Here is an 18,413-nt window from a genome sequence, read left to right on the forward strand (position 1 = left end):
ATACTGCTCGGGAACACATGGATTGATCGACATGTGTCCTTCCTTGCTCCTGTGTCTGTCCCTTCGGGGAAATGTCATGTGGTGTTTTACTGGAGTTCTTGTAGCTTGCTACGAGTCGGTTACACTCGCTGCTGACCGACATGTGCATTGATGGGTCATGTATGCATGTCCCTGTAAGTTTGTGCCACCTTGGGTTTACGACTAGTCATGTCGGCCCGGGTAATCTGTCATGTGGATGCTGGCAACACAATCATATACGTGAGCCAAAGGCGCAAACGGTCCCGGTCAAGGTAAGGCTGCATCCGTGGGAATACCGTGTGTGATGCCGCAAAGGGATATGATGTGTTACATTCTAGATCGGTGTGACTTAGGATCAGGGTCCTGACAGCTTTGGTATTAGAGCATGACTGCCTGTAGGATTACCAAGCCAAACTGGTCAAAGTTGAGTCTAGAAATGCTTTAGTTATATAAGGGAATTGATTGTGGAAGGGAACGTAAGGCTCTTTTTACTCCTTTACCTTATGTCCTTCTGATCCGAGTCAGCCTCTTCTTTCTACGGGGATTAAGAACTAGGCTTCTCATCTTCCTATCATGGTCACGTGCTACTAATCCGTAGACTTATTGGAATGATGGGATCAAGTCTCGGTTCAGTTTCTAGTATTTCCATGTGTTAAGAGTTGGTCTCGGAACCTTGATATTATGATGTTGAGTGGTTATGCTACCAATTTGTAGGATGTCTCAAAATCTTTTTTTAGCATTTACAACCTTCATGTTGTCCGAGTTGTCCCAGGTTTCTAAATAGTCTGATGCATTTGCAAACTCTTCCTTCCTGTTTCTGATGTCCTTTTGGGCCAGCCTAACCACACTAGCCATCACGTTGAGGTACTCCATTGCCTCAACATATTTGTCGAAGCTATCAGGAAACTAGGATGTCATAGATAGCCACCCAGTAACCCAACCTTATGTTGTGTTCTCGGTGTGATGATTCTGGCCACCATTCTTGAAAGCATCTCGTGATGTTATTTAGTTAGTAGGTATTCCATTTCTGGGTTCTTTTACCCAAGATTTACTCTACTTACTTCTTGTTGATAGTGTTTTCTCGTTCCTTTAGGATATTAGTAACCTTTGTGATAGTCTTCGAGGTCCGTGGTATATCATTCTTCCAAATACCATGAACCAACATGGCAGAAGTTCTTTTGAACCAAAAGATCACAATAAGAGTGATCTTCATGAGTTCTCCATTCCATAGTTGTGACTCTGCCAACCAGCGTTCCCGCATATGTTATCCGGAAGAAATATATTAAGCTTGTTAGACATGCTAATCTATGCATCCATAACTTAGAATATGTTTCTTTGAGTTGTCCCTCTTGAGTTATATTCTGACCTCTGTCTATCAATTGATAGTCAAGAGTATGTGTGCATTCGTGTTCATCGGTGCCTATTATTCCTATGGTCTATCAAGACATTCTATTGCAGAATGACTAGGAGAAACAAACTTTGGTACCTCATCCATATCTAGGATTGTGTCAAAGTAGTTGTATTCCGCCGGTTAAGAATGCCAATCCAGCTTCTAATTTGTTCTACCCCAGAATATTATGTCAGGATGCTCATGAGAATTGAACCACATCTTATGAACTCTTGATACAGTGATACTTCTCACCATCATCATTGATTTCTTGGTCTCCGTGTTGGTTGAAACCGGAATGCCGACAAGTGAACCATGACGTGTGAAATCAATACTGCTAGCAACACTGTTTCTTGGTAGCTAATGGACAATAATCACATTCTTAGCGTGTTGGTTATTGAATTGTCATTGTAAGATTGATTGTGCTACCTAGACCATATTTCATGGTGCACTCTTCGATCAATGAGTTAGGATTGTGCCAATCCCTCAGGTTTTTGATCATATCGTCTTGCCCTGGAAAGCAAGATGCTTCTCGAGCTTAATAACATATCGGTGGTTCGTGATTTTTCGAATATCTTCTCGGAAGTATTACCAGATTATTCCATGACCATTATGTTGAGTTCGTGATCAAGTTGGGTTCGTGTGAACCACCCCTTCTCCAAGAATCTCTGTTGGATACCCCTGAACTAGTTGGATAAGCTAAACAACAACTTGGATAGTTTGAAGATAAAAGCTTGCCTAACTTAGCTCATTTAAAGGGATATTTCTATGTATATGTGTTGAAGAAAGATGTTATCTTCATCAGTTGATCTCCGTGATCAGTTGTCGGACCTATTGGTTTATCCAAGCTTTGATTTGAGTATGGGCTATCATCAAGTCAAAATCGGTACCAATGATTTTCGTAATGCTGCCTTACTCGTGGTTGTTCCCTCGAGTACGCATCATTATATCTTTTGGTCAGACCAATGCTATCACTTTGTCCACATAGTTGTGGAAATTCCATCTTCATGGAAATCTCGATGATTGTTGTTGAGCCCATCAACATCATTTTATCTTCTCCATCATTCATGATGAACATTACAGCTAGCATTGGAAACTTTGTAAGCGTTGCCTTTGTGTTCCGTTAATGACCCATATTTTTTGATGAAAGAAGTGACTTCCTCTAATTCATGTGCATTCGATGCAAGTTGCCACCATGAATTCGAGAAGAGTTTGTTTTTGCTTCCTTTGGAATCATCCCAAGTCATTCATGCATGTGCAAATTATTCTATGGTTTGACAGATTAGCTACCTTCATTCCGTATGCAATCCCTAGCACACCAAGCCACTGATTGATTTGTTCAAAGAAAACAAGTTCAAGTGCTAATCCTGAAGGGCCCGGACGGACATGCACAATACTTTGTTATCATCAATGATGGTTCCCTACCAGAATTCGGTAGTACTTTGTTGTAGGATTGCTATGTGGTCACAACTGGCTCCTTATTATGCCAAAAAAATATTATTCCTCCCCCTGACAGCTTGGACCCACCAGCTACATCTTCGCAAGCAAGGAAGTGTGTCCTTATTATGCGGAAAAATTATTCCTCCCCCTGACAGCTAGGACCCACCATCTTCGCACGCAAGTGTAACGCCCACGATGCGGCTATATCTCCCACGTGTCGAGGCACGACTTAGAGGCATAACCGCATAGTGGTTTTGTCGCATGAAGGGTCATCTTCACACAATCCCATGTAATGAACAAGAATGGGATAAAGAGTTGGCTTACAATCGCCACTTCACACAATACATAAATATAATTCATACATCATCCAAAATACACACATAGACCGACTATGGTCGAGATCAAATGAAAATAAGATAACCCCAAATGCTAGATCCCTGATCGTCCCAACTGGGCTCTACTACTGATCATCAGGAAAAGACACATAGTAACGACCACATTTCTCGTCGAACTCCCACTTGAGATCGACCCCATCGTCTGCACTGGCATCGTCGGCACCTGCAACTGTTTTGGTAGAATCTGTGAGTCACGGGGACTCAGCAATCTCACACCCGCGAGATCAAAACTATTTAAGCTTATAGGGAAGGATGGTGTATTTAGGTGGAGCTGCAGCGGCAATAAGCATATATGGTGGCTAACATACGCAAAAGAGAGCGAGAAGACAAGCAACGGAACGGTCGTCATCTAGAAATGATCAAGAAGTGATCCTGAACTCCTACTTACGTCATTCATAACTCAGACCGTGTTCACTTCCCGGACTCCGCCGAGAAGAGACCATCACGGCTACACACGCAGTTGATGTATTTTAATTGGGTCAAGTGACAAGTTCTCTACAACCGGACATTAACAAATTCCCATCTGCCTCATAACCGCGGGCACGGCTTTCAAAAGATAATACCCTTCAGGGGTGTCCCAACTTAGCCCATCATAAGCTCTCATGGTCAACGAAGGATAAACCTTCTCCCGGAAAGACCCGATCAGTCTCGGAATCCCGGTTTACAAGACATTTCGACAATGGTAAAACAAGACCAGCAAAGCCGCCCGATGTGCCGACAAATCCCGATAGGAGCTGCACATATCTCGTTCTCAGGGCACACCGGATGAGACATCCTACGAGTAAAACCAGACCTCGAGTTTCCAGGAGGGGGCCCCGCAGTCTACTCAGTTCGGACCAACACTCGAAGGAGCACTGGCCCGGGGGGGTTAAAAATAAGATGACCCTCGGGCTCGCGAAAACCCGGGGGAAAGGCTTAGGCGGCAAATGGTAAAAGCAAAGTTGGGCCTTGCTGGAGGAGTTTTATTCAAGGCGAACTGTCAAGGGGGTCCCATAAATCACCCAACCGCGTAAGGAACGCAAACTCAAGGAACATAATCCCGGTATGACAGAAACTAGGGCGGCAAGAGTGGAACAAAAAACCAGGCATAAGGCCGAGCCTTCCACCCTTTACCATATATATATATATAGATGCATTAATTAAATAAGATATATTGTGATATCCCAACATATCCATGTTCCGACATGGAACAAACTCCAACTTCACCTGCAACTAGCAACGCTATAAGAGGGGCTGAGCAAAAGCGGTAACTTAGCCAAACAACGGTTTGCCAGGAAAGGATGGTTAGAGGCTGACATGGCAATATGGGACACATGATATAGCAAGTGATAGGTAACGCAGCATGGCAATAGAGCGAACAACTAGCAAAGCAAAGATAGAACTGATTTCGAGGGGTGGTCATCTTGCCTGCAAGGTTCTCAGAGTTGTCGAAAGCTTGATCCTCGTAAGCGTACTCAACAGGTTCCTCGTTCACGAACTCGTCTCCCGGCTCTACCCAAGACAAGAACACAAGAAACGGAACCACAATCAATCACGAGAAATGCACAAGCAACATGATGCAAAACATGTATGATATGCGAGATATGATATGCGATGCATATGCGTGCTCTGGAAGGAAAAATGATGAACAAGGCAGTAACTTGGCAAACCAAGCATGCCACTAGAAAGATGAGATGATTTCGGTCGAAATCGATATAAAGATCACCGGAACCGGATGCACGGTTTGCAAATGGCAAGCAAAACAAGAATGACGCGAATCTGCGATAAACAGCATGATAGCACATAAAATGCAACAAGTAACAATGCTACAGCACTCCAACATAGCAACAAAGCATACGGCAGTAATCTACAGGAGATGCTTGACAAAAGATAAACACTGAGCTACGGCTAGATCACAACATATCCAGCTCAAACAAGCATGGCAAAAGTGCAAAAGATAACAGGATCACAGACAGTGAAATTACTGGACATGGCAGAAAACAGCATCAGGTAGCAATGTTCAGAGCACGAAATCAACATGCTACAGGAACTTAACATAGCAAACCAAGGCATGGCAGTGTTCTACTAAATGCATATGACAAAAGTCCCTTACTGACCATCAGGCAAAAAGGGCCAGAAGATATGATGGCAAGCATGTAAACATAGCAAGTTCCGTTATCAGGTTTCAGACTTGGCAGATAACAGAGCATGGCAGAAACAATAATATGAGGGCATCTTGGTGAGCTTGATGCACTCAACACAAGGCAATACATGACAAAACAAGCATACCTACAGCAATATGGCATGTTTATGAAGCTATCCATGGCAAGAACAAGAGCATAGCATGTATGGATCAACTACAATAAGCTTGGCAAAATTGAATAACACGTAAACAATCTGCCAGAAATATTTTATAGCAAAATTAGAGCAAGATTAAGTCATGCTATGGTACTCCATAATTGCAAACAAGGGCAGGAATGGATCAATTACAACAATAGGTACAAAACATCCTTACGGAACATCTCCAAAATATGCATGGATCTCTCTGTAGCATCAAGTTTACATGGCAACAAAATAACAGCAGACGAGGACTTAGAAATCACCAAGTCCCTGAAATCAGAAACATTACGGGGCCTAGTTTGCATGCTTGTGCTAGTCACCAAAGAGGTCACAAAAATACATGGCATACACCACTAGAAAGATGGCATGGCATACAACAAAACACATGTAGAGCTCATGCCCATAAGATGCACAGATTAAATGATACAAAAATGACAAATCTCCAAGTTCTGCTAAGAGTCAGCAGATAACAGCAACTAGCCCTCTTGCAACAGAGATTTGGGCATCAAGATGGCCTCTAATGAACATGGTGCAATTGAACAAAATGTAGAGCATCACGAGGCGAACAATTTGACATATTACACGCGCGAAACGGAGCTATGCATAGAGAGTTATGCAATGATGAACATGGGCAAATGCTGTAAAATATCCAAGACAGCAAATTCGGGGGGGGGGGGTCTCGGGTCAACCTCGCGTTGAACCAGATCGGATCGAGGCCGGGGTCGTCGGGCTCGTCTCCGGCGACGGGTGGAGAGGGGCGACGCGGCCGGCGGTCGGAGGAGATGAAGGAGAGGCGCGCGGCGGCGGCGGTGGCGGCGCGCGGCGGCGGCGGGCAGCGCCGGCGACGGCCGTAGGCGAGGGGCGGCGGTGGCACGGCGGCTGGCGGCGGCGAGGCCGGGGAGTCGCGCGGGAGCGGCGGGCGGCGCGGGAGCGGGCCTCGGCGGCGACGGCGAACGGCGGCGGGTCGGGCGACACGTGGCGGCCCCCGATTCGACAGTGGGCGGCAGTGGACGCGTCCGGCTCCGCCCGGACGTGTCCGGCGGCGGAGAGGGAGCGGGTCTAGGGTTTGATCTGCGGGATTTTTCGGCGGTCTCACATATAAATAGGTAGAGGGAGCTAGGAGGCTCCAAATGAGGTGCGGTTTTCGCCACACGATCGTGATCGAACGACCTAGAGCATGGAAGAGAGTTTGGTGGGTTTTGGGCTGGTTTTCAGGGGGGTTTTTGCTGCACACACAAATGGACTTTACGGATGCCCGGTTAACCGTTGGAGTACCAAACGACCTCCAAATGGAATGAAACTTGACCGGTGGTCTACCGGTAGTATACCAAGGCCACTTGACAAGCCTCGGTCCATTCCGAGAACGTTTGACACCCGCTCATGAAAGAAAACAAGAGGGGTGCACCGGAGGAGATGGGAGCGCCGGATTGCAAAACGGACAACGGGAAAAATGCTCGGATGCATGAGACGAACACGTATGCAAATGCAATGCACATGATGACATGATATGATATGCATGACATGAACAAAATACAAAACGAAAGACAAAACCCGACCACGGAGGGAATATCATAACACATAGCCGAAAATGGCAAGAGTCGGAGTTACAAATATGGAAAGTTACATGCGGAGTGTTACAGCAAGGAGCCTGACATGTGGGCCATTAGGTTGCCTACGAAAGGCCTTGTCAAATTAGACAACAAAATGATTCTGACATATGTAGTCGTTGGATGTACATCCAACGGCCTGCATGCATCTTCAATCTCTCATCTTCTTCCTCCAGTGCCGGCGAGACCTCCTGCTCCCACCTCCGGTGGCCCACGGCACTGCTTTTCACGCCTCGCTACAAAGTGCTACTCCACCACCAGCCAAGCCATCCCTCCACCCCTCCACCCCTCATGTTATTCTCCACCGACTACAGCCCCAGGCCGCACTGAACCAGTCAACCCTCGTACGTCATACTCCTCTCCGGCTGCGAATCCACTGCCACATCTTCCCCACCTCCTTGTCGTTCCCGTCCGAGGCCTCCCCACCATCCACCACCTTGCTACGCTCGGTGCAGCGTGGTCAATAGACGAGAGTCATTGGAAGAGGACTGTACATTGAGATGCTAACATCTGGGCCCATGAGGTCTATGGTTGCATGCAAGGAAAGTCCCTCCTTATTAAGAGGAAAAAATGTTCCTCCACCTGACAATTGGGGCCCACCAGCTACATCTTCGCGCACAAGGAAGTGCCTCCTTATCACATGAAAAAATATGATTCCTTGCCATGACAGCTGGGACCCGCCAGCTATATCTTCACACTCAAGGATGTGTGTCCTTATCCCCCTGACAGTTGGGACCTACCAGGTCGAAGCATACGACGGTTATCTGTCTGGTCGCAAATGCGTACGTACATACTGGTCGATCGGTCTCTCTGTAACGATGAACAATGGCTGAGTAAGTAGCGGCACGTGTCGTAGTAGAGCCCCTGATATAGCAGTTCAGGCAGTCACGTCTAAATCATGTACACGTACGTACAACCACATGGCAAAAATATGGCCATGTACATACATACGGGCGGGGTCTCGACTGCATACTCGCGCATATGGATGATAGCAATGGCGTCATGTTCATCCGAAGCCAACCAACTGGGTCGGAACAGAGAAATAGCTTTGTGTTCATCGGGAGGCAACTAAATCGGTCGGAATGCGTCATGTTAACAGTACAAGAAATATGCTAACTTGCAACCATCAATATTGGTCACTGAATGGTCATTGTTTTTCATTTGCAACCTATTCGTGACCAAATATAGTTGGTCAAAAGCTGGCCATCTTTAATGAAACTTAACGACATTCTTTGTGATATGGTCGTAGAAGGTTACGAACACAATAAAATGTCATTGGTCCTACAACCAATTGTTGGGGTCGCTAGTTTTCTGCCCAGGCCACGTCGGATATAACGTGGCAATCTGACGTGGCAAAATTGTGACCAATTGAATTGGTCGTTGATAGAATCAGCCTGGTCCAATTCGGTGTCTATATGGGCCGAGCCCATTAATTCAGCCCATTAATATTATTTTTCACCTAACAAATTTGGTCAGCTACACAGGCCAAGCCCTACAATTTGGCCTTTTGATTTTTTAGGCTACGCCCCTTTTGCGGACCATTTCATTAAGCCTTTTTGTTCAAGTTTTCCAGAAATGCACAATGTTCTAGTCCACTATTGTTTGGGCCATAGCCTTTTTAGAGCCCATATATTATTTGGTCCAATAGAACATTCCGTCTTTTTATTCACTGATTTCCAGTTTACACATTTGAACATCAAACACTCAATAATTCTCTCCACTAAATGATTAAATTCAGAAATCATTCAACCAAATACACACAACATCACATTACAAGTCTGCATGTCCAACAAGTGTGCTTACAAGAAAAAACAGACACACACGCACCAAAACATGGTGCAACATCAACTGAAACTGTGGTGCACATCTCTAGGCCTCTTCTGATCTTCCGTCACAGCAGTAGCAGCCTAAACAACATTAGATCCTGATGTAGATCACCAAAAAGAAACCTTATTAAATGTTTAGCGACAATGCCATGAACATGAGGCGGTATTCCAACTTACACTTTGTCAACATATTTTACATATGCAAATAACTAAGCTTACTTTATAAGTTTAATATCCACATGCAATGTGAAAATTGAATTGCCAAATAGAAGCATGGTACATTGGTACACGTGCAGGTCGTATAATGAACATCACTGTACCAGATTCACCTGAAGAAAAATACTACTCTACTACCACTACCATCGATTCAACTGACACGATCTAACAATACTAGTAAGCGCACACAGGCTAACATCATAAGGCAGGAGAGAATAGTGGGAACATGGACCTGGTGATGATAGTGTCGACGATGATCGGATTGGGCGAGCATCGCTGAGGAGATAGATGATCTACACACATTTGTCATCCAAAGTAAACACCTGCACGATTAAAAAAACTACATCAAAACTTCTTCCAGTCAATAAAACAATAAAGATCAGTGCGGATTATATAGAAGAGTAGAGATCTGTGTCCCTAGGAAGCACAACAAATGCTAAAAATCATAACTGGACAATTAATAATTATATCCTTCTATACAAGCACATATGAATAGATAACTTTTTTGGTACAACAGAGCAACTCCATATGAGGAGGAAAAGGGTTGTGTGATGAATAGCTTACAAACTTGACAATCTCTTGCCACATTTTAAACAAGATATTATTATGAGATGCTAGGCATGGAATTTACTACATAACTTGCATTGCAAATAAGGAAAATCCAATTGATTTTATCCTCAACAGACATACAATTATTTAGCCACTTGTTTGGTAATAATATGAGTGAAATACTACATACAGACTCTTTTCTTTCTCGAATCCTAGAGAGATATAATAAAGGAATGATATCGAATTCCTCTGAAAGTTGGTTCCCCTAATATGAGTGAAATGTTTGAGACCGTGGGCATGGAATTTACCCAAGTGGCACTGCAAACAAGGAAAATTCAACCTGGTTTTAGCTCCTGACAGACAGATTAGATGAGATGGCAACAACTAATTTGCCACTTGACGATAAATGTGTTGGACTACATACATACATGGAATAGGTGAAGCACTGTGTGTTGATAATAATGTATGCATGGAACATGAAGTAGATTACTACTTATATGAAGGGAGTGGGTGTGGGTCAGCAAGCATGAACAGAGTGTTATCAATGCTGGAGCATTAAACTAGCAATAAACAATTCTACTTTTATATCGAACCAAGGATCATGTTCAACCAGCAACAAATGTATGAAACATCACAATGTATAATTGCCAATATATACAAGCCATATAGAAATGCCAAGTTACAGAAACTACATCAAAATATGATTTGCCTCTGGTGTTTGATATACAACAACATCAGTAGTACAAAGATGTTCGATTGTACATGTGAACAGAGATATTCTACGAAACTATTCAATTTGAGGGAACCACAACTAGTAGATATGACAATAGCAGTAGCATAGATTGTAGTAGTAAGTATGCAAGGAAACAGAACATGGGAAAACTATTGATAGCAACAAATGATGTGGGCTTCACAAGAGAAATCAACATACATTAATCCACTTGGCACGAAGATGAATGTACAGACAGCACAGGGAGATGCAAATAATATTATGCAGCCCATGTACAACTTTTATAAATGGAATAATACAAGTGCCTTTCTTTATGTTTAGAGCACCAAAATCATATTAATTCAAAAATAAAACGGATAGATAGGTGAAGCATTTGTAGTGGGCAAGGTCTATTTATCTTTGTTATTAAACTAGAGCAAGTTGGGAACAATTAAGGTTATTAAAATGCAGCAGACTACAACAACTATCTACAAGACTACAACAATTTCAGATATTTACAACCTAACAGTTTCAGTTTACTACTTTCCAGACTACAACAATTTCACTAAACTGTTTCTCTGACTTTAACAGTTTCAGCAAACTGGTTCAGGCACAAGCAGATTAGCACCCCCAATAAAATACAACCTGGTGGGGTCACGGCGTGGGTTCACGCATGTCCTGGTCGTCCTCCCCCCTCCTCGTCGTCGTCGATGCCGTCCATGGTGGTGAGGTTGACACTACTAGGAGAAGGCCTACTAGTGGCGCACCAGTTTTGCCTACTAATGGCACACTACTAGTGCGCCACTAGTACCACGCCACTAGTATTTTTTACTAATGGCGCACCACTGGTGCACCATTAGTATCTGGTATACTAATGGCGCACCAGTGGTGCGCCATTAGTATAGGCCACGGTGCGCCATTACTATCTGACTTAGTAATGGCGCACCACATAGAAGTGCGCCACTAGTAACAATTTTTTTCAAATATTTTTTCAGAAATAATTTTTTCAAAAAAATTTCAAAAAAAAATTTCTAAATTTTTTTTCCAAATTTTTTCTTAATCTCGGGTCACTATGGCTTAATCTCGGGTCAATATGCTTAATCTCAAGTCAAATCGCACTAAGTGGTCAAACTTCCCGGAAGGTCACCCATCCTCACACTACTCCAGCTCGAGCATGCTTAACTTCACAGTTCTATCCAACCCCAGCACCACCTCACTTAACAGCCACTTGTTGATATATCTATCATATCAATCCTATTAAGCCTTGTTGATGTCTAGGACTTTGTTCATATTCATGAGTATGATGAAATTTTGAAAAATATTTCAAACTTCCCTGTCATATTACGAATCATTTTTTGAAAAAAAATTCCAAAAATAAATTCAAAACCAATATTTTTTTCTATTACTAGTGGCGCACCTAGAAAACGGTGCGCCACTAGTAAGTTCGAATTTTTTGAATTTTTTTGCCTCCAGATCTTGAAAGCCCCGTATCTTTTTTCTGTTAGGTTTTTGAGGATTTTGAAAATGTTTAACGGGGTTCCCCCGGTTAAATTCTTATGTAACTTTTCGAGTAGATGATTTTTCATATATAAAACTTTTTAATCCGAGTTCGTATGCAAAAGTTATGCCCATTTTACAAATTCCAGAGAGATTTTGCAAATAAAGTCGAAATTCATATTTGTAAATTTTCCCAACAACTAGACCACATATCACATGGGAAACTTATTTTCTTTTATTTTTTTTGACATTTCCACCATTTTCTTTTATTTTTTTTAAAATGAAAAGGCGGTCCACGGGGGGGGGGGTGCATTCGGTGGAATGGGCCAAGGTAGTAATGGCGCACCGTGGGGGTGGTGCGCCATTGGTAGTTCAACTAGTAATGGCGCACCACCCCCACCGTGCGCCATTAGCAGTTTTTCAGAAAAAAAGAATTTGAAACAAAATTTGTAACAAAATTACTAATGGCGCACCGTGTGACTGGTGCGCCATTACTAGTTCAACTAGTAATGGCGCACCACTCCCACGGTGCGCCATTACTAGTTGAACTAGTAATGGCGCACCATCCCACGGTGCGCCATTAGTAGTTTAAAAAATAAAAAATAAAAAATTTGAAAAAAAATTGAAACATATTTACTAATGGCGCACCGTGGGTGTGGTGCACCATTACTAGTTGAACTAGTAATGGCGCACCATCCCACGGTGCCCCATTAGTAGTTTTGAAAAAATTAAAAAAATTACTAATGGCGCACCGTGGATGTGGTGCGCCATTAGTATTTGCACACTAATGGCGCCCCAACACATGGTGCGCCATTAGTATTTAGTAATGGCGCACCACATGTACAGTGCGCCATTAGTGTCCATATTGGCTATAGCTGTTTTTGTAGTAGTGTGAGTAGCTTGGTGGTGGTGGGCATCGTCCTTCCCTAGACCGAAAGAGCAACAACTTCTCCTTCATGGCCCCCAAACACAATCAAAGGGACACATGCATCAGATTCGAAAGTACATGAAGAAAACCAGAGTAAGAAAGAGAAGGGGAGGAGAGATTCATGTCGTACCACTCCATGTCGAGGTCCTGGAGGAGAGGGGCCCTAAGTCAATAGCCATGCCGCGTGCTAGGGTTTCGGGGCACGAGGAAGGAGGGAGCTTCCATGGATGCAGCTGCCGTCGGGTGGAGCCGCGGGCTAGGGTTTCAGGGCGTGAGGAGTGGGAGCTCCACCCTGACTCCTCCTCTACCGCTGCATGGTCGTGGATGAGGACCTAGGTCGAGGACGACGGTGAGTGGTCGGCGGCGGTTGGTTGGGTGGAGGAGTAGGTAGTGGTGGATCTGCGCACCTGACCGGATCAAGATCGAGGAGGGGAGAGGGTGGGTGCAGCAGCGGTGGATGCACGTCATGCACGGGAGGCGGCGGCGGCGGTGTTGGGGGAGGGAATCGGGGTAGGAGGAGGATCTGGACCGAGGCGAGGAAGGCGACAGGCTTGGCGGATGCGCCGGCGGCAGGGACGTAGTCGCGGAAGAAGGCGATGGCGAGGTCGGAGAGGAGTGCCGACTGGTGGCGTCGATCTGGATCGGGGAGAATGGGAGGGAGGCGGCGGGCGGAAGGAAGGGATGAGAGGTGGGTGGGTGGGACGAGCGAGCTCATTTTTTCTCTTCTTCTTCTTTTCCTTTTCCATTTGGTTTTGGTGGGTGGGGCTGCCGTTGGATCCAGGAGCTTCCCACGGTGCTTAATCCATGATCCGCGTGAGATGTTTTTGGACCAATCAGAACACAATACCCCTTTGATGATGTTATGACCGTTCAAATTGGTCGTAATCGATTAAACATAAGATTCTAAATCATGCTAGCTATTTTACGGTCTAGGAAATTTATAAAACTAAATAGAAAAGAAAAACCTTCGCATTGTGTCACCGAGTGTGGCCTACTTTTCAGTAAAAATAACAAACTTTGAATAAAAATAACTTTAAAATGTGTTCTCACTAATGAGTTTTTTATACAAGAGAATCATTTTTGAGTGCCCAAAATTAGTTTTTTTTGTGAAGAACCTTCCATATTTTGTTGCAAAATTGGACCAAATAAATTTTATAAAATATTAGGTCATATTTAATGTACAATTGACCAAATGGTTAGGTGTCAAAAGATTTAATCCACCTCTCGTGAAAAAGACAAATTTCTACCGATTCAGCGTGAAGTGGGTCAAATTTGAACTACAACTGCCTCATGATTTTTTCCATAATTCATTTCTGGGTCCATAAGTATCTATTTCATCAGAGATACTCTAAAAGTTTTGCAAAATTCAACCCCTAGTTAGGAATGGTCATGCCCGCCATTTTGACCGCATTTTGAAACAGGCATGGAAAATTCAAAAAAATGAAAACATTCGCATTGTGTCATTACATGTGACCAAGTTACCAGGAAAAATAATAAACTTGTAATACGATAATTATTTTTAAAAAGTGTTCTAAAAATGAGCTATCATGTGTGAAGATTCATGGCTTTCAAGCCAAATGATCAATCTTATGGCCACATTTATGGCATAGATTGTTCAAATGATCGCATCTTGTGCACAAGGGTGCATCTTGGAAATGAAAACAATGTTGCCTAAGGAAGTTTTCATTTCCTTCGGACGAAAAATTCATTTTCCATTTTTTGAGTGCCCAAAATGAGTTTTTTGTGAAGGACCTACCATATATTTGTTGCAAAATTGGACCAAATAAATTTTCTAAAATATTATCCCATATTTAATGTACAATTGAACAAATGGTTGCATGGCAAAAGCTTTGATCCACCTCTCATGAAAAAAGACGAATTTCCGGTGATTCAGCAGGAAGCGGGTCAAATTTGAACTGCAGCTGCCTTATATTTTGCTATTTACTTTTTCCAAAAATCATTTCTAGGTACATAAGTATCTATTTAATCAGAGAAACACAAACAAATTCCAAGATTCAACCACTAGCTAGGAATGATCATGCCCCCCGTTTTGACCGCATATTTAACTGGGCATGAAAAAATGGAAAACCTTCGGATTATGTCATTATATGTGACCAAGTTACCAGGAAAAATAATAAAATTGTAATACAATAATTATTTTTAAAAAGTGTTCTCAGAAATGTCATGTGTGAAGATTCATGGCTTTCTAGTGAAATGATCAATCTTATGGCCACATTCATGGCATAGATTGTTAAAATGATCTCATATTGGGCACATGGGTGCATCTTGGAATGCCAAACAATGTTGCCTAAGGAAGTTTTCATTTTCTTTGGACAAAAAATTCATTTTCCATTTTTCAAGTGCACAAAATGAGTTTTTTTGTGAAGGACCTACCATATATTTTTCGCAAAATTGGACCCAATCAATTTTCTAAAATATTAGCCCATATTTAATGTATAATTTACCAAATAGTTGCATGTCAAAAGCTTTGGTCCACCTCTCGTGAAAAATACAAATTTCCGCCGATTCAATAGGAAACATGTCAAATTTGAACTACAGCTGCCTTATAGTTTGCGCTTTAAAATCATTTCTAAGTACATAAGTATCTATTTAACCAGAGAAGCACAAAAAAAATTCCAAGATTCAACCACTAGCTAGGAACGGTCATGCTCGCCGTTATGGCCGCAATTTTAACTAGGCATGAAAAATTCAAAAAAAATCAAAAAATTGGAAAGCCATCACATTGTGTCATTATATGTGACCAAGTTACCAGGAAAAATAATAAACTTGTAATGCAATAATTATTTTAAAAAAGTGTTCGCAGAAATGAGCTATCATGGGTGAAGATTCATGGCTTTCAAACCAAATGATCAATATTGTGGCAACATTCATGGCATAGTTTGTTCAAATGATCTCATATTGTGCACAAGGGTGCATCTTGGAATGGCAAGCAATGTTGCCTAAGGAAGTTTTCATTTTCTTTGGAGTAAAATTCATTTTCCATTTTTTGAGTGCCCGAAATGAGTTTTTTTGTGAAGGAATTACCACATATTTTTGTTGCAAAATTGGACCAAATCAATTTTCTAAAATATTAAGCCATATTTAATGTACAATTGACCAAATGGTTGGGTGTCAAAAGCTTTGACCCACCTCTCGTGAAAAAGACAAATTTCCGCCGATTCAGTTGGAAGCTAGTCAAATTTGAACTGCAGCTGCCTTATAGTTTGCTCTTTATTTTTTTTCAAAAATCATTTCTAGGTACATAAGTACCTATTTAATTAGAGATACATGGTGTGGTGGCGAGACGTCAAGGTTTGGATGGTGGCCGAGGTCCCCAACTCCAGAGCGTGTAAATTGGCATGCCAGCCGCGTGGTCACCGCATGACCGTGGCGTTGCCACGCGTTCTGGGCGGCCTAGGCATGCCTGGTTGGTTGCGCACTCCCTCGATAGGTGTTAGGAAGAAAAAGAAAATAGAAGAATCTCACAAGGAGATTGAACTAGGCTCAAACATGAATTAGCAGCCAAGTGTTTGATTAGAAGTGGTGGAAATGCACATGGCCAATGGGCCTGAGTTTTGGCTGAGGATGACCATCTACTAAGGAGACTGTATTGGAAAATTTGGAGCTCAAATGGAGGAGCATAGGTGGCACTTGCTTTGCAACATACCACATTGGACAGAAATATGAATGTTGAAGCTGGGCCCAAATTTGGTGGAGGATGGTTATTTGGAACTAGGAATGCACTATAGAAAATTGATACCATTTGGACATGCCAAAGTGGTACTTCCTTCAGAATGTGGATCCGTGCGGGCATCCACCTCCCATCCTTTACGCCTAAACTACGGTCAAGACTCCACCCTCGTGCCCGGGGTTCCTATAGAGAGAGACAAAGATTAAGAGAGAAACCTAGAGGGGGATTGGGGGAGGCGTGAAGGGGAGGGGAGCCTCACCATGGTCGGGATCTCGGGAGGACGACGCAGCGGAGGGGAAGGTTGTGCCGCCGTCCACCACCGACTTTGCAAGAAATGCTGCCTCACCACCTCCCAAGGGGATATTAGTTTGCGTCTTCGTTGATGGTGATGCAGGCGGCGGCCGTTGGCGAAGATGGCCGGAACCTAGCTAAATTCATTTCGCAAAATGATTTTCAAGAACCTGGTAAATAGTTGTTGCAAAATTGCACCAAATAAAAATTCCAAAATACTAGCCATATTTAATTTAGAAATTTCTACCGATTCAGCTGGAAGCGGATCAAATTTGAAGTGCTTCATAGTTTGTTATTTATTTTGTGTAAAAATCATTTTTAGGTACGCAAGGAGCTATTTAAGCAGAGATCCACCAGGATTTTCACAAGATTGAACCTCTAGCTAAAAAATAACAAACTTCGAAATGACGAACATTTCTTGGATTGATGATCATTTTTTGAAATTCACGAACATTTTTCGTGAACATTTTAAGAAAAAATCATGAACATTTTTTGAATTTGCAAAAAATTTATTCCAATTCATGCACATTATTTCAATACATGGACATTTTTCCCAAATCATGAATATTTTTTTAATCCATGAAGATTTTTGCAAAAATCACAATTTGTTAAATGCCAAATATTTTAAAGAAAAAAATCCACATATTTCCAACCTTTTTTGAGTTGAACTTATCTTTTTTAGGTATACATATTTGCCACCTAAGAATGTCTTCTAGTAGCCTATGGGCCTTTGGTCCACTGGGTGGACCGTAGTGTTACAGAAAAAAAGGGGAGAAGGGGATGCCGCGAACGACTAGGCCCAAGCCCAGGAAGCAAGTATACTTTAAAGAAGGGAGTGCGCTAGACATCAACTAAACATGTTGTGGTGTGGTGGTTGAGCCGCTGCTGCCTATAACCCACTGCGCCGGTTCAAGTCCCCCTCGAAGCAATATTTTTTTCCAGTTTTCTTGTTTCTTACCGTTTGGTGGCGCACATGTCGGGTTGATAGTTTCTCTATTTGGTGGGCTCTACATGTCAGTTCGGTAGCGGGTCTTGCATGTCATTTTGGTGTGGCCCATTGATACGTCTCCAATGTATCTATAATTTTTGATTGTTCCATGCTATATTATATTCTGTTTTGGATGATTAATGGGCTTTATTGTACACTTTTATATTATTTTTGGGACTAACCTATTAACCGGAGGCCTAGCCCAAATTGCTGTTTTTTCAGTGTTTCACATAAAAAGAATATCAAACGGAGTCCAAACGGAATGAAACCTTCGGGAACGTGATTTTCGGAACAAACGTGATCCAGAGGACTTGGAGTGGACGTCAAGCAACAGACGAGGAAGCCACGAGGTAGGGGGCGCGCCCTCCACCCTCGTGGGCCCCTCGTTGCTCCACCGACGTACTTCTTCCTCATATATATACCCATATACCCTGAAAACATCATATACGGAGCCAAAACCCTATTTCCACTGCCGCAACCTTCTGTACCCGTGAGATCCCATCTTGGGGCCTTTTCTGGCGCTCCGCCGGAGGGGGCATTGATCACGGAGGG

This window comes from Triticum aestivum, chromosome 2D (assembly GCF_018294505.1).
Source record: "Triticum aestivum cultivar Chinese Spring chromosome 2D, IWGSC CS RefSeq v2.1, whole genome shotgun sequence".
Taxonomy (NCBI): Eukaryota; Viridiplantae; Streptophyta; class Magnoliopsida; order Poales; family Poaceae; genus Triticum; species Triticum aestivum.